The sequence below is a fragment of the Halictus rubicundus genome, chromosome 1 (genome assembly GCF_050948215.1).
Source record: "Halictus rubicundus isolate RS-2024b chromosome 1, iyHalRubi1_principal, whole genome shotgun sequence".
Classification (NCBI taxonomy): Eukaryota; Metazoa; Arthropoda; class Insecta; order Hymenoptera; family Halictidae; genus Halictus; species Halictus rubicundus.
The window spans coordinates 8,453,291-8,479,554 of record NC_135149.1 but is presented as its reverse complement, the minus strand read 5'-3'; the positions used below and the strand labels follow the sequence as shown (position 1 = coordinate 8,479,554).

Below are 26,264 nucleotides of genomic sequence, written 5' to 3'. Positions count from 1 at the left end.
GTGATTGAAGCAACCTGTCCATTACAGGCTGTATCGCGGCTACCACGCGGTCGTAAAATCGCAACGTTCGAAACGTAACGCGGCCAGTGTAAATTATCGCCGGTGTAGATCGCGGATTGTCGATCTGGCTGTGGATCAAGAACGTAAAATCCCGGTGGAGAGCTCATTCGTGGGTAATGCTGAAATAGGGTCCGCGATAAAATGGCGAAAAATTACGAGCCGGTGCGTTGTGCAAAGGTGCGAGCATGTTCGAGAGCGGGGCGGAACTATTCGGATCGATATAATATATATTCTGTCAGTGGGAGGGGTGAATGATTTTTGTTTTGTTTATTTAGCGAAGCGTGGACACCGCGTTAAATATTAATGATTGGTTGAAACGTGCCAACGCCGCGTGCACGCGATCCCACCGTATCTGTATTCGTGCCCGCATCAATTACTGTATCAAGATTCGGACCATTTTGCAGCTATAACGGCGATAAGAAAACATCGTAAACCGGCCTGCATCTGTATCCGCGTGCGACTCTTCCCCCCCCCCCTTCTCTCTCTATCAGTTTCTGGCAGGATCGGCTCTTCTTTCTTTTTCGTTTTCTTTCCCGGTAATGAGAATCCGTTCGACCGTGCGTTTGCGTGTTTCACAAAAACCGGGTGCCCCCTTCTATTAAAAGTTGCAAACGATCCCTGTCTAATGAGATACCGAGACGTTAATGGCCGGTTTAATTGGGTTGTTAATTTCCGAAGATGAATTCATAGGGTAAAAATGCAAAAGCTAATAGCGCCGGGTGGGAGGAGCCGCGCGGATTAAATGGGCTATTTTCAGACCCTTTCGCCGGACCGAGACCGAGACCGTGATTTTAAACGGCCCCCGAACGACCGAATCTCACCCCCCCCGCCCCCACCCCACGCAACCCCATACGACACCGTGGGATTTAGCATCTTTTCCAGTGGTCCTTTTCCCGGTTCTCCTTTTTCTCGATTAGCTTTTGTTTCAGTGATTTACGTTGCGCAAGTCGCGACACAATTGAAGACCATGCTGCAAGAACCGGGTAAGTTCATTCGAAAATTGTGTAATATTCGCATTAAAATTGAGACGCACATCTGTCTTCTTTTATATATTTTCAAACCTACTGCTTTGGGATCAACGTTGATGTTACTAACCCTGGCAGAAAATATTCGGCTTAAATTCGCCAGCGAATTCCTCACATTAAAACCTGGTTTTTTGGCATTTTCATGTCAAGATCTATAGGATTGTATAAAAAAAAAGATAAAAATTTCTGGGTTGCCGAGGTGAACTTTAACCAAATATTCGATCAAAATTATGGATCTGATTCTTAAACTACTATGCTACACAAATATAACTAACTATGCTACACAAATATAGTGTAAAAGGTATGTAATCACAATTTAAGAAGTATAAATAAAATCATGAATTGTTTTGCGCTTTATAAAATATAAAATAATAAACAGTCCGCCTGTATGAGAAAATTACGAAGAAATTTAAGTAGCATGACAAAGTATTAGGATACCTTTTAATATTTGTGACGATGAAGATGGCGATAGACATTGTCGCAAAATGTTCTAATACTTTGGGGGTGACTAAACCCTCCCTTAAACTAGTGTTGAATTTGTTCATTCTGTGTATTGCGAAAAAAGAACAATTTTTATATTAATAGTTTCTTTATATGTGATGAGTTTTATCACTGCTATTGCATTCTACGTTAATGGAAATACTTTCCACATTGAAAATTTGAATAATTACAATGACAGACTTGATTTGTTCGAATATTTTTTGCTATGGGTGGTGGCACAATCAGCTAATTATTCAAACTGGCTACTGGAATAGCCTAGAAACACGCCGCTAAAGATATACATATACATAGGTTAAACATCGCTAACTATAATTTTACTAAAAAATGTATTTTCCCAATATTTGCAAGGTCTCCAATTCGATATGTAGAAACGATTTTAGTATTCCTCAAGTGTGTTCAATTTACACGATTCTACATTGATTTTAAACCAATAAAAATTAGTTTACTATCGACCACGTATACTAAAGAAGTGTTACAAAATGAAAGGGGTGATTCCCGAGGTGATCTTAAGCAACTTTTTCTAGGCAGAATTAAATTTCAGCCTGAGATCTCGGAATTAAATTGTTTAGCAAGGGGTTAACGAACGTCTAGAAAATACGACAGATCTGACAAAGAGCTCGATCATCTTCGCGAAGTCTTGAGGAATGAAGTCCATGTGAACACGGATCAAATCGCCGGAGAACCTCGCGTTAATAAAGGCCTTGCTTCTGAATCGAAGGACGTCGTATCGATCATTCGACTGTAGAAGAGAGGGGTAAAAAAAATGACGGGACAAGAAAGCCCGAAGAGGGGCGGATGGCGCGAATAATTAAATCTCGATGAAGAACTCCCGGGATAGTCTACGGGGTATAAATTTATGCGACCCTGGCCCCGGGACCTGCCACCCTCATTAACGATATTCATTGGCGGTTCGTTGCCGATAATTCAGCCATTCATCAAGACGATCTAACGATCCGTTCGGTTCTTGCGGCAGTTCGGGCGAAATCGATTAAAGTGATCGACTGCGGGCGCGTCTCTGTATAGAAAATGAAAGGCAAATCCGCAGGGGTGATCATTGGATTTCGGTGAGCGAACACGCGCGCCGCCGACTAATCCCCGAAACAATGCATCACCGTGTTCGGACAGAACACCTCATCAGAGAGCTTCGCCATAATGAGCGCGCCCGGAGAAGTAGATTTTTTCATTTCTCTTTTATTCCGCTCGGCGAGCAACGAATTTTAGATACTTCGGTTTTGGGGATGGAAGCTCGTTTTATTGGGGAAGGGGTGAGTCTCGTTTGAAAAATGATCGGGATGCCGTTCGCCTTCTCATTTGGCACGGAGCTGGATTTGATTGGTTCGATCTGGACGTCGTGAGAAAACTGCAAATGTCTGTTGATTTAGTAATTTACCGTTTCGTCCAGCAGAAAAATTGCAGTCTTTGCAATGACCGTGTCACGCGAAAATGGCACCCGTCAAAATAACGGGTTCTAATATTTTTTATTTGCGATTATTGGAATTGTAAAGATGGATCGATGAGGAATTATTCAATAAATGCTAAATGCAACAAGGCTAAAAATTTGGATAGATCAATTTTTGCTATTTCTATAAATTAATGCTGTAATAAAGAGGGCTGTTTCTATAAGAAGATTGTGTCCTTAATCTTGCATTCTAGAATGCAATTTGCCAATATTCGGCGGTTATAGCTTGCATTAAAAATCCGATCTAGGATTGAACGAAAATTAGGCCAAATGGCCTATGAACGAACACCAATTTCTAATAAATAAACAGAGGTGTGCCTCTGCAAATTTCTATGGATTTAATAATTTCACATTTTAGTCAGCATTGCAAAGTCTAGTCAATGACTGTATCATGTAGAAAAGGTAATGTAATCATTTTCTTTAAGATATGAATCTCGGGAGAAATTATTACACTATCATTTTAGACTGATCTAAATTAGTTTCGGCTGTGAACACAGAAGTCATTCTTGTGCGGCTACCTTTAATTGCACAGGGTTGGGCTGGAAGAAATTTATTGTCCTCCTCGCACTGCCCGTGTAAATAGTAATAATCCTTTGGTGTTTTAAAATATAACTTTATTTTATACAATTATCATATTTGCAGTCTTGTATGCACGTTTATGACTGCGAATTTACATGTACCTTCATTTCTGTTTATGGGAAATTTTATTTTCTTATGGAAACGTAGCGTGACGATGGAAATAAAGAAATGTTACTCATTTTTAAAAAATTGTATTAGGTGAAAAAATTATGAAAACTGTGGGATCGTTTATTAACATCTTTAATTTCATTTACATTGCAATATACAGATTGCAAGTGGATAATGTTTACAATGTTACTGAAATAGCGTGAAAAGTGTTTAAATTTAATGCAACCCTGGTCAGCCAACCATTGAGTACTTAATTATAAATGAGTATCTCGTCTAAAAATCTTTAAAAATATTAATAATACATATATGTACTATATATTATGGTTAGATTAGTTATTTATATAGAATAAAAATTGCGTGCAATAATTACTAGAGACAGGAGATAAATTACATTTCATTTCACGTCTTAAGCATTTTAGTAAATTCAAAATAATGTACTGGCATTCTCAAATTCTTTTAATCTTTTTACTGGTTTACATTTCACCTATCCGTATTTTCAAATAAATGCAAAAAGCCACGGTCTAATTATGATAGTAATCTTCATATGTTTCACAAAATCAAAATGATTTTCGGATGCTAAATACCTATATGAATAGCAATAGAATTCTCCTATTTAACCCCCATACGTTCCTCAGGGTAAAAATTCAACCTCATTGTCTTTTCCTCGATGCCGTGAAACGTTTGATTTCTTTCTATTCATATTAAAATAAGTATTTCTTTAAAATCACGCGTCATAAATGAAACACAATTTTTTACCTAAAAGGTACGAGTAAATTTTTACCAAGAATATATATAGACGAAGTATTACCTTAGGACGTTCTACTCAATTATTTCTGAACAATAGGGTAAGGGACCCAATTACTATGGTGGTACCAATTACTGTGCCTATATTGATTGTACTTATTTTTAAAGCATAATGATTATTAAAAGACAGATATAAATAAGCAGCTTATATAAAAATAAATATAATTAATATAGACGCAGTGACTGGCTCCTTTACCCTATAAGGCTTGAACGACATCCAAAAATCGCCACACAAAATAGCACACCACAATCAAGAACAAACACAACGCAGAACCTAAGCAGAGAGTATCAAGTCATCAGTCTAATCTATCCTCGACAACCCTTCAAATCGCAATCAACAAAAAATAGAAAAAGAAAAAACCACACACCATACACGTTTCTTCTACCCTATATCAGCGTTCACAGTTCATGGCACCGCTTAACGACCATCGCCCAGAAGAAAGGGTTCTCGTTCCGCGTGCAGATAAGGATGTATCCCTTAGCCGGTCATCGATCAAATCGACAGGACACACAGTGCTCATTTGATTGGTCAGTTTCGGCGCCATTTTTCTCGCCGAGCGCCCCATTCCTTTCACAAAGATCGGAAGACTTCTGTCCGGTTTCATGAGCAGGTGAATCGCAGTCGGTGGTGTCTCGACGAACCCTAAAACCCGACGGTGTTTCGCCGCGGGTTTTAGGGTTCCCCGAGTGCTCAGGGCCGCCCCAACGGGGGGGCACCTGGCGCCCCGTTGCGTTGCCCCCCCCCCTCTCCTAAATCGGTTTGATTATACCAGGGAACCACTGGCTCAAAACCTTTAGATAATTACCAACCTGCTGCGTACTCCGAGAAACGGTTATGGACGGTTATTTAATTACTCCATTTAATTTCACTGATTATTCCTCCGCGACGTCTCCGGAACACCGGGAAAAATATCGTGGCAAATGGGGCTAGAATCGAGCCCGGTGGGCATTTTTGGTTTACGTTTATTTCGCTGGGTTTGTTTTATATTCATGCTGGGATGATTAATATTATTGTTCCGGTTTAAGAAATGTAATAAATGAGGCTATTAGAGGTTGTTTAGGGAGAATATATGAAATTTCTCTTGGAACGAGAATATTATATCTCATGATTTTATCTCTTTATACCATGAAAATTTAGTAAAATTTAGTATTATACTTTAGAAAATGGAATGGATTACATTTGATTATTGTATTTAAACTTTATGACATAGAGAAGCGATTTTATGTATCAAACACATTTTAATTCTCATTTGTTACAGTTTCCACGCGATTAGCGGTATCTTTTTTTTTTTAATTTATAGTTTTATTTTAGTGTGGTTACCAGGCATTGGATTAAACCGCTTGTGTGTTTACAATCTTACAGACCTTGTTTGATATTCTTTGATTTAAGCTCTTTAAACTCTATATAGGGGGATACAAAATTATTCATTAAAGAAATAAATTCCCAAGTGTCTCCTATTGCTGGTAATCGATGCAGATCACTTCAAATTGAATAATATAATTAAGGACGTAAATCAGGCTTGAAATATTCGGAAACTCAGTAAACATCCTGATCAATCAGACCAAGCCCCATCAAGGACCATTTCCAGCAGTCTCCACCAGATTAGATCAACCCGAAGCAGCGGGCTCTCGATCTTTTATTTCTCGTCGAACGTTTCATCTCGAGTTCTGCATCGGAGGATCGACATCCCCTCGGCGAACGAATAAATCCTTGTAATCCTCGTCATTTGTCAGAAACAACGTCCAAGCCGGGCCATGAATACACTCACGAGTGTAATTCACAGTCGACCGGGTCCAATCTTTCTTCCGGGCCAGTTATTAACCAAAACACAGCGAGTTCCCGAAAAGACAAGAGACAGTTGGAAAGCCACGGAATGGAAATTCCGAGGGGGTGTGTCCCTCAGCCCGCGGGGTCCTCGGAAATAAATTCGTCCTGTTCCCCAGTTGTCTGGGGTGCTTTCCGAGCGGTCTCGCCCCGCTGCGAAAAATTTTCGGTGACTTCGCGTGACGAATTTCCATTCGTTACGACCCCGCGAGGCGTCGTCATTAATCCCCAACGAGCGAATATGTAGAACATTAATCAAGACTCGCGGGCAAACACTATTATAAATCGGGAAGCTGAATCGAACCGGTACGGACCTCGACAAATTCTTTCGGCCGAAGAAGGATTGAGTCAGTCTCGATAATTACCGGCCGGGTGGGCTTTCGATTATACGTGAAATATCGTTCAATTATAATGTTCATTTGCATCGGCGCTTAATTGAATTATGTCGGGCTCCGCCGGGTCGTTGTTTCGTACCTCCTAAGCAGCGGGCCTCGTTTTGTGCTGCCTCATTCGAAGAAATTGATTCCTCTTTAATGATTCTTTTTGAGGAGCCGCGGAATTTGAAATTGCTATAGTTCGAGCGCGGGAATATTTATAGGAATATATTCTCGATATTCTTCCTCAGAATATTAGCGGTATTAAAGAAAAAATGTGCTACATAAATTAATGCACTGACAAATGGGAAAATATGTTCTAATAATGTGGTCACCATTTATAAAGTTAAATTAATGGTGTAATACTTTGTTTAAATTGTTAAAATTTGCGATTTTTTGGTTATCCCTGAACATATTAAAATTATGGTTAGCCAAAGAAAAATATTAACACGTTGAGTGCCACGCGATTTTATAAGGAAATCCCCGTCAGGCCACGCGCGCTGCTTAGAAGCACGCTGGTATTGTGGTACAGCAATGCGAAGCGCACTACTAACAAATTACAATTTACTCGATGCAGGTGTTTAAACATATTAGGGCCATTGTCAAAGCAAGAAATTTGACCAAACAAGTTGTAACATTTTGTGATACTTGCGAGGGACAACCATTTTTATGTTTACCCTGTTTTAATAAAATCCATTAAAATTTTCTGAAAAAATGTTTTAGTACATTAATAGTAGAATCCCGTATTAAATAAAAATTAAGTGGACTTTAAATAAATTTTAGGTAACAACTTAAAACAATGTAAATTTTTTAGTTTTATATCATATTTTACACTGTCAGTCACCGGCGACTGTCGCGGCCTGAACGAAAAGTTGTGTCTGACGTGGCACTCAACGTGTTAAATATATGATCAAATTTACAAAAATTTGTATTTGTCAGACTCCATTCAATCAAGATTACTATTAATGCAGAAAAATTAGCTAAACCGAGCAATAAATTTTGGTTTGAACCGAGTGATGATTTTTTAAATTTAGATTTTAGTCACCCGAAGATAATCTTCTTGAGGAGGCCTTGAAGAACTCGCTGAGGAAGAATATTCGGTGAAGGGAAGCTTGAACGTCCTGTATTCCCGTCCATACATCCTCCCTCGTTATGCGATTCTAGCGTCTTGGCTGAGCGCCTAAAAAGGCGTGCCTAAACAATGAAGTTTATGGGCTAAGGCCCTGCGGGAGCGGCCATTAAAACAATCGACAGTCGCGCGTACAAGGGATGCAAATGTTGGCGCGAGCACAATGGCGTTTCGGGAGAGGCCGCGGCAGTAAATACCAGTATAATTGCCAGTCTCAAAAGTTAAGGCACATTTAAGAGGCCCTTCGGCTTCTTTTCGCGTTGCCTTATATGCAAACCCACCGCCAGAGACGCGCGCGCAGGTTTTAGAATGTTAGACCGAGGGCGCAGCCGGCGTCTTTCAATTTTGTGCCGAATCTCATTCGCATCTGCATAATTTAATTTATTCCCATAAAATATGTTTAATAAACTATGGGTTCGTTCATTGAGAAAACCGATAAACATCGTTTGCTGTTCACGGCAAAGCGGATTAAGCCATTTTGAATTAAGGACAAATGTAAAATGTTTCACTCTTAACAAAATTGTACTTTACATTATTGCAAAGATATTATTATTATTTAAGATATTATTTTTATTTATTATATTATTATTTATTATGTCATTGATTATCTTTGAATCTATCGTGGTTTTAGTCAACAGACAAATTTTTCATGTTACATACGTTTCAAATTTGTAACATTTTGGACCAAAAAAGTGTCTTCAAAATCAATGGAAAGTAAATGTTTCAAGCATTAAAATCAGTCCAGGTATATTGTGGTACGATTTCTTTCAACGAAATGTTCAAATGTTAACAATTCCTTGAAAATGGGAACAATAATGTATGTTTGCAATACATACTATGTTTCGTTTCCTAAGCACGCCCAAGCAATTTTTTTAACAATCACGTTCCCAATTCCCACGAAATATGTTCTACCAGGGGTAATTTACAATTAATAAATTAAAAATAATGATTACCGCAGTGTATGCCTCCGAGAGGCAGAAAAAACGAAATCGTGAGTGGAAATATGAGCTTTTTAGTTTCATGGAAACGATTGCATCTGCAGGTCGTGTTCGGGACCGAAGCCGCATAAGAAAGAGCGGAGTCACGAATCCGGAGGAAATTATGCGACGGTCATGCGCAACGCCACGCCCGCCAAATGGCCAATTCGTGTTTGCAGATTGCCTCTATCTCGGCGCCCTGTCGTGGCCCAAGATTGCAGTTTCCTCTTTCCATTAAAACGCGCGAACGGGATCGAGAGCGGCACGATATTGTAACGCGTGTACGGTTCCCGATAAGCGATCCGCTAGTAAGAATTATAATACTGAAATTCGGTGGATCGGTTGAGCAATCGCTTATAAGTTATTGCCGATTTGCCGCGGACAGGGAGCCACTTTTACCTTAATTGATAATTAAGGGGCGCGTGATTGTAACGCGCGGAGCTGACAAGTCACGCCCGCGGGAATACTCAATGAACATCCTTCGATACGCCGTCACCTATAAGGCTGCGTCAGCATAAATTACCATGTCCGGTTACTTCTTTATTTTCCGTCTACCCGAGGAATGTCCCGGGAGAGCCTCTGATTAATGAGTTCTACAAGCAGTTTGAAGAAAAGGCTAACCGTTACGAGTATTACAGCGCCAAACGTTTTTCATTCGGAGTTCTACGGATATTAAAATCACGTTTTTGTATTATATTATTTTTGCAGGGCATTGCGCTTCGTTCTATGGCCATGGAACAGCTTGAATTAAGTACAGTGGATCAAAACAAATATCTTAATACTAAATTCCCCATCATCGAGAAATTGTCGATATTTGAACTGTGATCATTTCGTTAAAAGAAACAGGGTTAAACATTACCTCAGGAAACCAGACATTTTTTACTTTTCTTTTCTGCAATCCTGCAGATCTTGGCGAGAAAATGTCGAAAATTCAAGTTTTTAGCAATACATTGTTCAAAAGTTATGCGTGTTTAACCAGTTAAGCGCGTTCGACGTGTATACTGTGAATTGTTAATTTCTTCTCGAATAAAAACGTAATTCTTTCTCATTTTGTTTTACTATTTTCGTAAAATATATAATAGCGGCATTTGGCCTGTGTTCCATGTATACAGGGTGTCCCACATAAATGGGAACACCTAAATATCTTTCGTATTTACACTCCTATCAGAAAACTTCACAGGACAAAATGACACTATTGCAGGGGGCAATATAATGGTGAAGAAAAAATTTTTTATGTCGTGTTTTTTAATGAAATTTCAAGGTCACCGATGTTTTTTTAAATGGAATAGTATATTTTTTACGATTGCATGATAGACAATAAAAACTGAATTTAGTGGATACCACCTTTTTGACCTTGAAATGACCTTGAGCAAGAATAATCATGTTGAAGCGGATGAAATGTGGAAGTTTAAAACTTACGTGTTTCAGCAAAGATTGCGCGTTGTTTACGTCGGGTTGACCTTTACATATCATAATAAATGTTCGAAATAGTTTTCATAGTAAACAGCGTATGTTTATGTTAGAGTATGTATCATTGAGATCGTTAACAGAAGGTTAATCGGTTGGAATAAGTTTCACCCATATCACTTGAGTTTGAAATGGACAATACTTTCTTCCACAAAGTTCTTTTTACGGATGAGGCATCTTTTACCAATCATGGGCAAGTAAATTTGCACAATATGCACTTCTCGTCAGCTGAGAATCCACGATGGTTAAGAGAAGTAGAAAAGCAAAGACCGTGGATCGTCAACGTATGGTGCGGAATTTTATGCAGTAAAATAATAGGCCCGTACTTTATACAAGGAACTCTTACTGGTATAAAGTATGCTGCATTTTTACGCCAGGATTTGTCGGGCCTTTGAGAAGAAATTACGTTATTCGATCGGGAGCGCATGCGGTTTCAACATGATGATTGTCCAGCGCATTATTCTAAAGTTGCTAGAACGGTGCTAAATACGAAATATCCTGGACGCTGGATTGGGCGACGAGGACCAATTCCATGACCAGCTCGTTCTCCGGATCTGACACCATTACACTTTTATCTATGGGGCAAGATAAAATGTATTGTGTACAAAGATAAACCCACAATGCCAGAGGATATGCGGCAAAGGATTACTGCAGCAAGTGCTTCAATTACGTCTCAGGAAATCGACAATGCCTACAGATCATTCATTAAAAGATTGCAACATTGCCTAAATGAGGATGGTCAACATTTCGAACATTTACGTCAACCCGACGTAAACAACGCGCAATCTTTGCTGAAACACGTAAGTTTTAAATTTCCACATTTCATCCGCTTCAACATAATTATTCTTGCTCAAGGTCATTTCAAGGTCAAAAAGGTGGTATCCACTAAATTCAGTTTTTTATTGTCTATCATGCTATCGTAAAAAAATATACTATCCCATTTAAAAAAACATCGGTGACCTTGAAATGTCATTAAAAAACACGACATCAAAAATTGTTTTCTTCACCATTATATTGCCACCTGCAATAGTGTCACCTTGTCCTCTGAAGTTTTCTGATAGGACTGTAAATACGAAAGATATTTAGGTGTTCCCATTTATGTGGGACACCCTGTATATTCCTCATTGCTTGATTTGAATTCTCAAATTAAACTCCACAGTTAACTGGTTAAAGTTGAGCGATTTTAAGCGCTTTTGACAAGTAAGGATACCGCTATGTTGGCATGCACTCAGCGTCGCGCGTTGTTTAATGAGCGTAGCCGCTAGATGGCAGCACAAGCGCACGGTGATGTCGATAACGTAGATTTACAAGCACAGTTTCCACCCCCCCCCACACGAACCTAATCCCGACCAACCTTCTCGCGGCTTCGCTCATTGGAAGATATCTGAGTACATATCAATATGGCGGCGCCCTTATCCGTCAAAAACGCTGAAAATTGCACATATTTACATACGCATAACTTTTGAACTACTGATCCCCTAGGATTAAAACTTGGATTTTCAACACAAAAAGAAGTTAAAAATTTCTGGTTTCCTGAAGTAATGTTTAGTCAGAAATAGTACAAGGGTAACAAAGGATAGTAATCTGTAACAGGCGATTCAATTTGTAACGTTTTCGATCCCGCGAAGTCCGGCAGGCGGACTGACGACATTCCGGACGCCTCATAGTGTGCACCGATATCTGAGGATTATAAAATAATTTCCGTGGTGTGACAATGCATTAGAATACTTAATTTAATACTTGAGTGAAAATTTTCAAAAGTTTATACACTTTCTATTCTTTAATAAGCGATCTTTTGTGACGTTAAACCCTACAATATTAAATATCATTGCAAAATATGAATATACATCTTACCAGAGTAAACCAATCACATTTCGATTGCAAAATTAATTTGTTAAGCCCACGTCAAATTGAATGTCTCTTCTCTGCGAATGACATTTACGAGAACAAACCAAACTGGATCATCAGTCGTAAAGCATAAATATTAAATCGCATTGATAATTATTGTTTCTCATGATAAACTGTGCCATTCTGCAATCAGTGTTTCGGGTCATCATAAATCAATCATGTCCCTTTTTTAATGATAGTATACCATTATTCCCTCTATTAGGGACTGTTCGAAAATTCAAAATTGAAAATACAGATGTGTCATGACATTTAAAACTGGAAGACATAAGTGATTTTTAATGTACTCACTTATTGTCAGTGTCTTCATTAACATAATTGCCAATAATCCTTCAAACTATGATTATGAAGTAGTGATATTTGGAAACATGTAGTAAGTAATGCCAAAGTTTATTTACGTCATTATTTGTGAAATTTGTTACAGGAACTATAGAGATGATTAAAAAAATGTGTCTATCATATTGTTTCGACATATCGTCTTTATAATTCATAGTACACATAATGTTAGTTGCATAAATGTATAATTAATCGCTCAGAAAACTATAAAATTGACTTACCATTAGGAGTACGGACGTAAAAACTTTTCTGAGAAATTCCAACATTAAGAATTGAATGCACATTGTAAATATATAATATGTATAGTCGAAATTAATGAAATTAATAACAACCAGCATCGGCCACCAGAAGCTAAAAGAAGAAATGTAAAGATTTAATAAAGTTTTTCAAGAAATCCGAAACAAATTTACAGGAAATCCCATTTAATTGCATAGCAATTTCCAAAGCAGGATGACATTTGCTCGCAACTTCCGGTGTCACTTCCTCAAGCATCATCCTCGCCATAAATATCATCGTTCTCGCCACGCGTCGCGTTTTTTCTCTAACGCCAGTGCAACTTTCCACGAAGGCATTTTCCACGGGTCATGCGTTTCCTGGTTTCCACATGCTGCGTTCCCTTTTCCGATCATCTTCCTCTTCGCTTTCACAGCCGTCCGGCTTTCTACGATTCTTTTTCCGATCGACGCTTCCTCGTCGATGGCGATCCGCGATCCGGTCCACGTGCGCTCTCTCGCGGATATGAATTCTGCCTGGATGGACGCAAACGAGCGCCTAGCAGACACACGGTGCCGATTTAACGTCAGTTAAGATTAAGTCGAGTACCACTAAAGGTGCGCCGCATTAGGTATTCTCCGGTCGAAGTAGTTCGCCTTCTTGCTGCCTCGTAATCTGCATCGACGCCCCAATATGCAGCACGAGCCAAATGCGGAGCGAGCAACACCCGAGCATGATCTTTGATCCTCCGTGTGCGCGCTCCAAAGACTCGTGTCGATCCTCCGATGACAAACTGAGCCGAGTTTTTTGGGAAAATTATTGTATTCTCATTGTTGATTATTATTGTTGTCTATTTCGCCTCGTGTTGTCAGGTAAGGCTCGCTTTTACTTTTCTATCCAGTCTTTTACTCCAATCAGAAAAGTTTGAGCCGTTAGAAAATTCTTTTTTCGATGGACAATTAGTCTCGGAGATGAAGAGGATCGTGGACGTCCTCCTACGATTGATAATGACGGAGAGACTGCGGATTTTACTCATTTATGACAGAGCTGTTCAGCATCTGCCCGTACGGGCAGCGATTTTCTTGTCCTGGGCATACACAGAACGGCGGGCACGAAGCCACGCCTCTGCGGTGACAAAGCCACGCTCCTACGGGAACTGGCTGTGCCCAGAGTCGCCAGATCAACACTTGTTCCCCCACTCTAATTTCCCCCTCCACCGCGCTATTCCCACATGCTTCTGCCACGGCCCGGTCACTCCGGTACTGGCATCGAGAGGATAACTTTTTCCCCTCAATTCGTGCTCCCTCCCCTCATCTGGCGACATTGGCTGTGGCCACGATCATCGGCGGGCGCCCTTGCTCGCTAATAGGCATGTTGAGCAGCTCTGATTTATGATAAAAATGAATTGGTGGAATACAAAACTGAAAAGTCATTAGAAAATTTTAAAGACATTCTTCTATTATTTTCGACTTCTTGATACGATAGAAAGAGAAAATGCATTTTCATATATCTTGAGTTTCTTACAATTACTTTGGACAATTTTTATTTATCACTAAGATTCGCAGTCTAATGGAAGAACATACAAGTTTAAAACTAAAGAACGAAAACCGTATTTACATATCTTTGCAGCAGCTCACTATTAAAATAAACATGATGGTCGCGTCAACAAATCTCACTGATACAACACCAACAACAAAGAGACTTGTGACCCATTAACAAACCAGTCGTTTACCTGTCAAATCTAGGTGAATCATGCATGAAGCTATCGAACCATAAAAACCGGCCAGTTGCAAAGGAACGTTCATTGATTCGAACCTTAGGTGTCCACAAAATCAAGCTCCCGCGACTGCACAATGTATTTCGATCGGCGGATCGAATTTATAGCGGTCCATGGACGTACATATTTGAATTCGAATTCCCGCCATATATGTTCAGCGATCTATCAGCGGATCGAGGCAGAGCCCGTTGATCCAAGGCACAGACAGAACCGTGTTCCGTGCGTCTCGGACGATGAATTCTGTGGCGTTCGCGGTATCCATATAAAGCCGTGGATCGAGTCGCCGTAAAAGCCGAGATCTAGCCGCGATATAGATCGAGGGGGAGGCGATTTCGCGTGGCCCGCATGGGCACGTGACCGTAAATGAAATATCTCGCGGGCAAGAAGTCGGGGGCGAACCGGGGCGCCACGCCTTTGCCTCTGAAAGCCGGGCCCCTGCTTTCAGGAAACCCGTATCCGCGTAAAGGCCACTCGGACACGGGATTAAAAAGGACAGCCAGAGACGTCGAACGGTCGCGTATAATTTCGAGGACACAATAGGCGCCGTGGTAAACGGAAGACGATCACGAACGCACGCCTCGCAGCCGCCACACGGTAGGCCGTTTCTATAGAATTGGCGGAACTAATTAAGAAATGTTATGAAATTGGCCAAAACTATCAAAACTGAATTGTATTCGTAATTCTCGTGTGTGAAAGCGACTTACGCCATATGGCTATTAATGTATTAACCCTTTGCACACGAAGCCATTTTAACTCTAAAACGAAACATATCTTCCGACCTAGAATATTTCCCTTCTATATACAGGGTGGCCCACATAACTCTGAACAGCTTAATATCTCCAAAACTATGCCATCGATTTTAAAGTTCTTAGTCTTAAATTGCACGGAACTGAAGGGCCTTTCTGACTACATAAACGTGAAGTGGCCTCCCTTCCCCTTTAACGGGGGAGGGGAGGTACCTTTGTAATTTTAAATGGAACCCCCTATAAAATGTTACATATTTAGATTCTACCGGAAAAAACAAGTCAATTTTGTCTGAAACATTTTTTTGTCAGATACTTCCATGATGAGATATAACAGTTTGAAGTTTCGAGTTGTAGGTACTTGAAGCGCTCGGAAATAGCGTTATGGAATTATACGCGCTTGAGTCCTTTGCTTATTCATGAAGAAACGCAAACAATAATATTTACAATTCTTGAGTTTGACTCACTTATCTATGAAAACGTTTTCAGTTTAGAGCTGTTATTCAAGCAGTAACATTGTGATTATGGCTACTTTTGACACAGAAGTGAATATGTTATTAACGTTAGGTGAATGCCAAAAAAATTATCGGCGTGCAGCAGTGATGTTTTTTGAACGTTATGGGATCAAACAATGTCATGCAACATTTCATAATTTAGAAAAGCGGGGATATGTAAAGGACAAAGTTATGTTTGAACCACCGACGACAAAAGAGGATATGAAACAAAGAATACGTGACGCTTGCGCTTCAGTGACTCCCGAAATGTTAAAAAATGTTAGAACAACTTTGATGTTTCGAGTAAATAAATGTTTACAAGCCCGTGGTGGACATTTTGAACATTTAATTTAAAGTACATTTGATTTCTTCACGAATAAGCAAAGGACTCAAGCGCGTATAATTCCATAACGCAATTTCCGAGCGCTTCAAGTACCTACAACTCGAAACTTCAAACTGTTATATCTCATCATGGAAGTATCTGACAAAAAAATGTTTCAGACAAAATTGACTTGTTGTTTCCTGTAGAATCTAAATATGTAACATTTTATAGGGGGTTCCATTTAAAATTATAAAGGTACCTCCCCTCCCCCGTTAAAAGGGAAGGGAGGCCACTTCACGTTTATGTAGTCAGAAAGGCCCTTCAGTTCCATGCAATTTAAGACTAAGAACTTTAAAATCGATGGCATACTTTTCGAGATATTGAGCTGTTCAGAGTTATGTGGGCCACCCTGTATATTTTTTCATGTTATACATACGAAAATGGTGCAATTTACTCGTACAGTACTGAAATGTTTAGTAATTTATTAAATACAAAAAAACTTGAATAACGTAGAAAATATTTTGAATAATGATACAGGAATTTTTAGTGGCGCCGTACAGTCGCCACTCGAGTGCTAAGGGTTAATAATCTTAAGTTACACAATTGTTATTTTTAATGCACCACAAGTTTGCTGTATACGTATGTGTAAAGATATGCATTTTGTGCTTCAAAGGATCCTATTTTCCAAAAATTATAGAAGTGATTCTTCCGTGTTTCTTCATCAACTTTATCTGTACATTTATCTGGCCACCACAGTCTTTGTTCTCAAACTTTTTCGCAGGAACTATATTATTGTTCCGGTTTACGTATTCTGCACCCGAATTACGAAGTCGTTTTGCAATATTCCTAGCCCAACCATCACTATTTCTTACTCTTTTTCGACTTTGTGTAGGATTTGCGTTAACGTGATTCATTTCGAGCGGATATAATATAACACAATGTTACCGATACGGAAACTAATAAGATACTAAACAGTTCTAGAAGTTAGTGTAAACATGAATGATCCTCATCGGTTGTACTAAATACGAAACGATTATCGCGTATAGATATACCAGTTTCCTTTAATCGAACGTAACAGTAGAGTAACTCCATATGTTCCGTGGAATAATGGAGTAAGTCCAAGAGATTGGACTTATGCCACTATTCAAGATATTTTTACACACTTTATTTATGATGTAAAATTGACTCTTATTTTTTACTAACATAAAACAAAGTTAAATAAAACAAGTATTCTTAATACTTACTATTTCTGTAAAAACTCCATTTTTCGTAATTTTGGAGTTATGCCACTTGTCCACTAAGGGGCTCAATTGTAGGAAATAGAAGTTAAAATGTATTCTGTAAATAATACAAAATGTAAAACATACTACAGACAAATAAATCTTCCTTGGTCACACTAAAGGCATTCAGTTTCTCTTATAAATATCCTGATTCATTGAATTTACGCAGTTATTCCAACCTTTCGGCTGGTGGTGCGAGTGACCATTCGTGTGCCACAATCCTAGCACTAAGAGCCTCATCAGCACGCCATCGATACATAAACGATTACCAAAATGCTTCGATCGATCGCCGATTATTTCCCCCCTCCCACGATCTTCTTCGTTCGGTCTCCTCCTCTGCCTCTTCATTCTCGTTCCACGTGTTCTTTTTCCTCTTTTATCAGCGCGCGTTGTTGTAACGCGGGTATACGCGAACGACGTGGCGGGCACGCACGTGCGCGGTTAGGGAAGTCGGTCGTGGCGCGTTTACTTTGAGAAGTGGGATATGCAAACTATGCGCGGGGACGACGGGGCACCTTGGGGCAAAAATTTCGCCGATTCCCTTTCTTCGTTTGTACCAGCACCGATATGGCTCCTCCGCGATAAATCGCTCTTATTTTGTTTTTCTTTTTTTCTTTTTTTTTCTTGTTTCTTACGGGGAACGCGAGGCCTCGTTGCGCTCGCGAACATCTTGCTCGCGCTGCTCATGGTCGTTTTTAGGTCCCCGAGAAATTGGAGCCGTGAATGCGGAGAACAGAAAACCGGCACCGTGAAAAATATTCACGGTGCGAGCTGTATTTTTAAAGCGTACCCCGGATTTATCGGCGGCATTGTCGCCCGGATCGCTTGATATTTTCAGATACTTGCTCCTTGAAAACTTATTTCGGTGGGACGGCACTTTCGTGACTCGAGATTAAGTGGCGAACACCTCTCTCGGGTACCTTTTTTTAACCTTCTTACATTCTCTGTTCAAGCTTTTGATTCAGTGTCCGTTTTATTCCGTTTACTGTCTCTCTTTTGACAATTCTGAGGTCTGAGTATATTTTTATTTCTTTTATTTTTAAGGCCACATTTGGGGACCATTTTGCAGAGACCGTTATACAGAGATGCGCAACAACTGGCATAGCAGAGACCGCTTCGGTCATACGTTCATCGTTTTCTCAGCAACCGTAAAAATTGGACAGGATCAAAGCAATTTATTTAATACAATAGAGAAGTTAACGTTCTTAACATTACTTACCTCCTTAATCATTTTAAGAATCATAAGCAAATTTGGTGTAGATTTTCTATTCGACCAGTTCATTTTTGTTATAACTTCTAGGTCATCGCCATCTTCGTTATAAAGTCTAAGATTTACTGTATGCAACATGAAGGGATTAATGTTATTATTTCGTTTACTACGAATTATGTTCATTTACTGAGATGTTCATTCGTTGGACAGGTCGTCCTATTCGCTGATATAGTGACTTCTCTATACAGTGTTTTCTGGACATACGTCGTAAGTACCGGGCTGATAAACGTCGCGGAATTATCCCCACTACCGCGGGGTATACCCCGTGACGGAGAAGTGTAAACATAACACGGCTCGGTTATGTCTCCTGGACGATACACGACGCTGGCAAGACCCGTGTTGTTGACATCTATCGAGAATTCACTGTACTTTGATGGAAGCGCCAGAGTCCCGAGAACTGTAGTTCAGGGAGCAAGGTACCATTTTCAGTGTAGGCCATTGTTCCACTGGCAGTGAAAGTGTAAAGGCAGTTTCTCCGTGTTTCAATAAATTTTCCCACGCGAAGGTGAGGCGGCAACGGCGGAATGATGTCACCGGTGGCACCGGCGCCAAATGGTAATAAACACCGATCGCCTATCGGGGGCCGCGAAGGCGTGCAATTTGTCGTGGCTATCTGCGCCCTCGGGTTCTGGCCTCCGTACGCTTGGATAATCAATATTGGCAGCAACCAGTCCCTGATAAGCCTGCCGGCTTCACCTACCCAGTGGCCCCACTTCCTTCCCAGAAGAAAGTGTAACGGAATGGCCAACGCCCGATAAGACGGTTCCTTTAGGGGGGTCCAAGGCTCTCAAACGGGTGCTATAAGCACGCCCTAAAAAGGTGATCTTCTTTGACCGACGTAATCGATCGCAATATCGAACTCTGTACGCCCACCACGAGGGTTTCGAAACTTTGGTACCGATCTGCCGACTGTACAGCTTCTTCCAAAAGCGATTTTGATGATCCTTCTCAATTAGTATCGATTCCTCAATGATTCTGTTTGAGGTATGAATATGTACATAGCATCAGGTCGTTCTTTCTTATTACTTGAAAATTGTGAGAACGAATTGGATCTCTCCGATCAGTAATCGTAATCGTTAGACTGCGGATTTTATGCCTTTATGCCAATAATGAGTAGGTGAATCAAGTAAGAGTAGAAAGATAGACGGAATTTAAGAGTATCGATATCTTATTGTTAATCTATTAAAATTATTCAAAGAAGAAATCAATCTTTATTTGGTCCCAATACCTTGTAAATAGTGCGGAAAATTTGTATATTTTTTTTTTATTTTTATATTTATTCTTATTTGCTTTTAACTTTAATTTTAATTTTAATCTTTTCCTGAAAATGGCCCCTGTTCGTTCTTCTAGGAATTCATTTATGGAAGACATTACCAGGTAATACCACTATAAATAAAGATAGAAATAATTGTTTGTTACAGATGATTGCTAGCTGTGTGAAAATTGTTGCCTTGTATCAATGATTCTTTGGATTTTTGTGCCACTTTTTGGTTTGAGGTACGTACCAGAAACAATTAATTCACCACAGCTACAGTGATTTCTGTACATATGTCGCCAAGGCATAAAATGGTGTATTCTTTAGAAGAACAAGTAGAAATAATTTTTATTTATGGAGCTGATGAGTGGGTTCGTCGAACTGTTGCTACGTTTAATGAGAGACATCCTGATACACATGTTTCTCATACGTACGTGTTACAGTTAGTTGCAAAGTTTAAGGAAACAGGATCGGTGACAAATTTAAAAAGAAACCAGCCAAAATTCATAAAAGAAGCTGATGAAATCGAAATTATTGGACAGTTTACTGTGAAGTCTGTATTATTGTTTAGAAAACAACGGCGAACATTTTGAAAATTTCTTACAGTTATAAAGAAATTACAAACTTTCTCGCAGTATAATTATGACTCGCTCCACTTCTCTTTTAAATATCTCCGAAACTAGTGCGCAGATAAAAAAAATATCGTACGAAAATTGCTGGTCTGTTTACGTACAATAAGATCCCATAATAAAAAGTATAGGTTTCCATTTGAAAAACCAAAGTTGACCTTCAAATGACCTTGATACTGATACTGCCCCCCTCTTTCCCCCTCGAAATCCTTGGACACGTGTTTTACACTTTTTTAATATCTATCATACTTCTCGAGATATTCGGCTGGAAAATTTTGAAGTGAACACCCTGTATATCGGGAATTCACTATATTAGGTTCCTTGAATTGTACTTAGACCTTCATAAATATTAGAGAAAAATCTTCTATCACAGAAATACTTATTGAGGAATGATGAGGATGCATATTTTCCAGCATTGGCAAAAAATTTCTCCATTTGTGCATCATGAGAATCTCCCCAGTATAGCCAGATTTTCTAAATCACATCTTCGCGTAAATCTTAATCCTTTCTCACCGAGGAAAAACCTGCACAGCCGAATCAATTTCCCATTTCCCGTCGCGTCAGCTGCTCGACGAAGCTCGAAGGTTGTTTAGCCAGAAAATTGTATTCACTCGAAGAAATCGGCATTGCCGGGGTCGCCGGCGCCCGTTCCCCGAGGAGGTCACACTGGGCAATCATGTTCCGGATAATTGCCCGTGAAGTTTCATTATCGACGATCTCCGGAAGGCACGGCCCGAGCCCGTTCCGTGGGCCTCTAACACAGTTCGACGAACTCGCCGCCTCGTAAGATTGTCTTGAATATCGATTAGGCCGGTTCGCATGCGGCGAATAGTGCTACCGGTGGGGAAGATAAATGACCCTAGGTTACATTGTGCCGAGTTATTATTTCTTGAACATTCCCGAAGAGTTGCTGCGCGACTTTCACCGAACGAGATTTGAATTTATCGGCGGCTGTCGCGCTTTCGTTCGCGGACCAGAACCGCTGATCTAATTATGTAATTTGGCCCGAGTTGGTAATTTATCGCCCCTGGTTCGGCGATAACGTTGGCGACAGACGGGTGAACCCGTTGAAAACCGTTTAGGAGCATGATTTTTTGATCCGGGTGCTTGCTGCTTGGATTTATTCAGTGCGAGCTGCGACGCGTTTGGAGATTAATTATTTAGGAATTTGTTATCTAATTCTGATTGAAGGCGAACGAATTGTTTGTCTGTTTCGTGAGATAGGTGCTTGAGTGTTCATGATGTAACCGGTATGATTGTTTAGTTGGTTAAAATAATTTAGATTAGTTACCGTGTGTGGGAAGACCGATTTTCTGTGTACATATATGTATGTCTTTTTAGATTAAAGTCTGTTGAATTGATAGTATTGGAAAAATTAATTTTTTAGTATTGTGTCATTAGAAATGTGTAAAATAGTGTTTCAATATATAATAGAGAGTTTACTGTATTTTGTATTTTACCTATGAGAAAACTTTTTAGAAGTAGAAATAATACAGAATTTAAATTATTTTGATTTATTACTCTGGATGATCACATATTATTTCTAAATCTAATAATACATTTATACTCATTTGCAATACAAAGTTACAATACTTTATTTTACTTTACATCATCGAGATAAAAATATTTTATTTGAACCATAGAACGACTATATAAAATAGTATACAAAACATATTTTCTACAAATTTTGTCTAGCATTTCCTAAAATATGTTATAACTATTATATTTCATGAACAATTCAATTGAACCTGAAATACGCATTTTAAACTAGATTTAGATGTATATATCCTTCCTTTTAATAAAAAGGAGAAGATATAGCTAAAGGTTTAAATAACACGATGTGTTTTGATGTAGCATTTTATATTCACGAGCCTCGTAAAAGATTTGCTAGCGTCAATAAATAGTAAAACGTGTGTACGATAAAAAATTATATTGTGCCATTGTAATAACGTTGACTGCAAGGATAAAAGAAATGCTGCCCACCTTGTTGAAAAAATATAATAAAGCCGTAAAATTAAAGGAGAATATACATTTGATAATGAGGAACATTCTGCAGTATGTGGTCTAATGAATAGTCAATCAGCTTGGTAATTATAATAACACAACCCGACACTTTGAGTAAATAGAAGCTTACTAATAGGTATTTTAATGACTGTGCTATAAGGGAAGGAATTTAATAACCTTCTATTATAGTAAATCATTGCGGCACTAAAGATACTTTATTTGATTTGAATAGAATTACCGTCACTATAGAAAAATTTATTAAACAGCCGTCAATTGTTAACCTATGATTTTTAAAAGACTGTGATGAATCTAAAACGGACCTTGAAAAGTGTCTGATAAATAATGGTGGAAAACGAAATTATTGTGACTGATGTTTTTGTTATTGTGGGCTGTTCATACACAATTAAAATTGCTGAAAATTGAATTACTAAAAATTTGTTAAAAATCTTTGCATGATTAACTTTTAATTGTCAGAAGAGTATTAAGTACGTCTAAAAGGATCTCAAGAATCTTTTCATAAATAATCATAAAAATAAAACTGTTTGATGGGAGGGTATTTCAGTTAGTTACTGGAGATGGCTCGTCCATTACCAAGAAAACTTGCTACAGCTATTACAAAATTGGTGAAAACATCGTTATCTGTGTATCATAAACTTTGTAAACTCGCTAGCTAACGCATCAGACTTCATAGTCACGTCACAGACTATCGAAATCACCACCGAAAAAACATAAAAATCCCATATATATTTGATCAGCCGCAAACCCGATACAACATTGGTCCACCTAATAAACATAGAAGTTCATTTCCATTTAATTTCACCGAAACCGTGTTAAGACCGTCCGAATGACTCAATGCTCACAAAGTGAAGCTCGAAGTTCCATCCAGTTCCTCTGCTAATGAAGAATACCGTCTCTCCCAGTCGAGAGAGAGAGGGCGAGAGAGAGAGAGAGAGAGAGGGCGAGAGAGAGAGAGAGAGAGAGAGAGAAGGTTCCCTCGGGGCCCGAATCGAAGGTTTTAAAGTCAAGAAACGTTTTAAGGGCTCGTTTAATGTCCACGATCTCCGTTCCTCGGTGTTATTTTTTTGTCGCTCAGTTCCGGCCAGACAAAAGCAGAGAAGAGGAGAGAGAGAGAAAGAGAGAAAGAGAGAAAAGGAGAGAGGGAGAGAGACTTTTACTCGCGTGGGCCCGGAGGCGAGGCACCAGTTTGGTTTTTGGCCACGGAGTGTGCCCCCATGGAGGCTTCAAGGGCCACCTGCCCTACCAGGGACCCCCTTTTACGTCCACTTTATTAGCTATTATTATACGCGTGCTTTGGCTCCGGTTCTCTCCTCTTCTCTCCTCCCCTCCTCTCACTCTCTCTCTCTTTCTCCCCACTTCTCTTCTTCCCTCTTACTCTCAGAACCAAACGAACAGGTCCCGCCCGCGCCTGTTTAGAAATATTTCACGAAACGTTTCGTGGCTTAGCCCAACGCACAACGAGTTCGTTAATCCTTCGACGTAGCCTAAACAATTCGGACCCACGAAACCCCATGAGAAACCTGGCCCCTTGTCTCGAAGAGATTGTTTCGCTGGCTCGGTTACCAGTTACGATTTTTTCGCAGTTCATTCGGTGCTGTTCGAAAGGAATGTAACCGGTCGAATTATACGATTGTTAGGTACATTCAGATTTATTTTCATGGAATATTTTTCTTTTAACCCTTAGCACTCGAATGGCGACTGTAAGGCGCCACTAAAAATTGCTGTATCGTTATTCAAAATATTTTTTACATTATTAAATTTGATTGTATTTAAAAGATTACTAAACATTTCAGTACTCTACGAGTAAGTTGCACCATTTTCGTATGTATAGCATGAAAAAATACATATAGAAGGGAAATATTCTAGGTCGGAAGAAATGTTTCGTTTTAGAGTTAAAATGGCTTCGTGTGCAAAGGGTTAATATTGGGTTGATCAGGATTCTATTTCGTGGAGATTGTTTATGTGCAACGTTAGACATACAACCTAAATAACCTCTTTGAAATAAACTGAACACTAAATCTACCAAGCACAAAACATATAAAAGTGAAACGTCTTGTAGAAGGGAGAAGATTGAATTTATTTAAACTTTGTACGAGTTCCGTTATAATGTGTGCTTAAATAAAGAAGTCAGTTCAGTAATTTCCTATGAAAACGTTTCTGTAATTTCAATAATTGTGAAATAGAAAACCGGTCATTTGGACCGTGGTAGGTTTAGTGTTATGTAAGTATCATACTAATCAATATATTTTCTTGGTCGTATTATGGTAGAAATTTATTATTTAGAATTTTATTTATGGTCTCCATTTTGTAGTCTTTTTTTATATTGACGAAACATCACATAATATCTTATTTTTCCACAAAAATAATATTTGACAATCACAGTAAAATTAGGTATCTATATACAAATTGAAGGTAAGACCTTGAAATTGACCTTAATACCTTAAGAATGATTTATAATAAACCTACAGATTTTAACAGTATTTCTTGATCAAAAAGCTTCGCAATATTTGCTCTAATACTATTCTGAATAAGACTAATATTTGAAGAATCTAAAAATCTTGTTATTTACAGCTCATTGAAATTATTAATTTGACAATCACAGTAAAATTAGGTATCTAAATAAAAATTGAAGGTAAGACCTTGAAATTGATCTTAATACCTTAAAAATGATTTATAATAAACCTATAGATTTTAACAGTATTTCTTGATCCAAAAGCTTCGCAATATTTGCTCTAATAATATTCTGAATAAGACTAATATTTGAAGAATCTAAAAATCTTGTTATTTACAGCTCATTGAAATTATTAATTTGACAATCACAGTAAAATTAGGTATCTAAATAAAAATTGAAGGTAAGACCTTGAAATTGATCTTAATACCTTAAAAATGATTTATAATAAAGCTATAGATTTTAACAGTATTTCTTGATCAAAAAGCTTCGCAATATTTGCTCTAATACTATTCTGAATAAGACTAATATTTGAAGAACCTAAAAATCTTGTTATTTACAGCTCATTGAAATTATTAATTTGACAATCACAGTAAAATTAGGTATCTAAATAAAAATTGAAGGTAAGACCTTGAAATTGATCTTAATACCTTAAAAATGATTTATAATAAACCTATAGATTTTAACAGTATTTCTTGGTCAAAAAGCTTCGCAATATTTGCTCTAATACTATTCTGAATAAGACTAATATTTGAAGAATCTAAAAATCTTGTTATTTACAGCTCATTGAAATGATTAAAACAAGAAAGAAATGTATATGCAGTTCATGTATGTAGCATTTAATTCAGACAATTTTTATTTCATTTCTAATTATTAAAACAATAAATAATAAGTAATAAACCATTAAAACAAACAATAATGAAAATAAAACGATCACTTTTCGTAAATACAACGACGCATTGTTACTGGGCCGAAAAAGAGTGAAGGACACGTGAAACAAGGATCTCCGAGCGCACCATCTTTCCCCATACCAATCCACAAAACGTACCCATGAACTTCGATCGTTGAACCCCGGCGTTAGCATCTCGGCCGAGGAATTCTTCGGCTGGTAAGGTCCCCGGCGTTGACTTGTTCCTCTTATCAAGCGAACGGGTCCGATCAATATCAGAAATCCGTGAAACAGGTCTACGATGCGGCGAGGCTCCATTAAAGAGGAAAGTCTGATTGCGTCTCGAGCGAACTCGCGGAGAAAATTAGCTCA

General features: G+C 38.8%; 1 long non-coding RNA gene across 1 annotated transcript; it reads right to left on the bottom strand.

Moving 5' to 3' along the window:
* Positions 1 to 10,452: 10,452 nt before the first annotated feature.
* Positions 10,453 to 11,356, bottom strand: LOC143356204 (uncharacterized). The gene is made up of 2 exons (XR_013082639.1): positions 11,085 to 11,356; positions 10,453 to 10,697 (listed from the first exon to the last, which is right to left on the bottom strand). It is a non-coding gene; the product is annotated as an uncharacterized LOC143356204 (long non-coding RNA).
* Between the last annotated feature and the right edge of the window lie 14,908 nt (positions 11,357 to 26,264).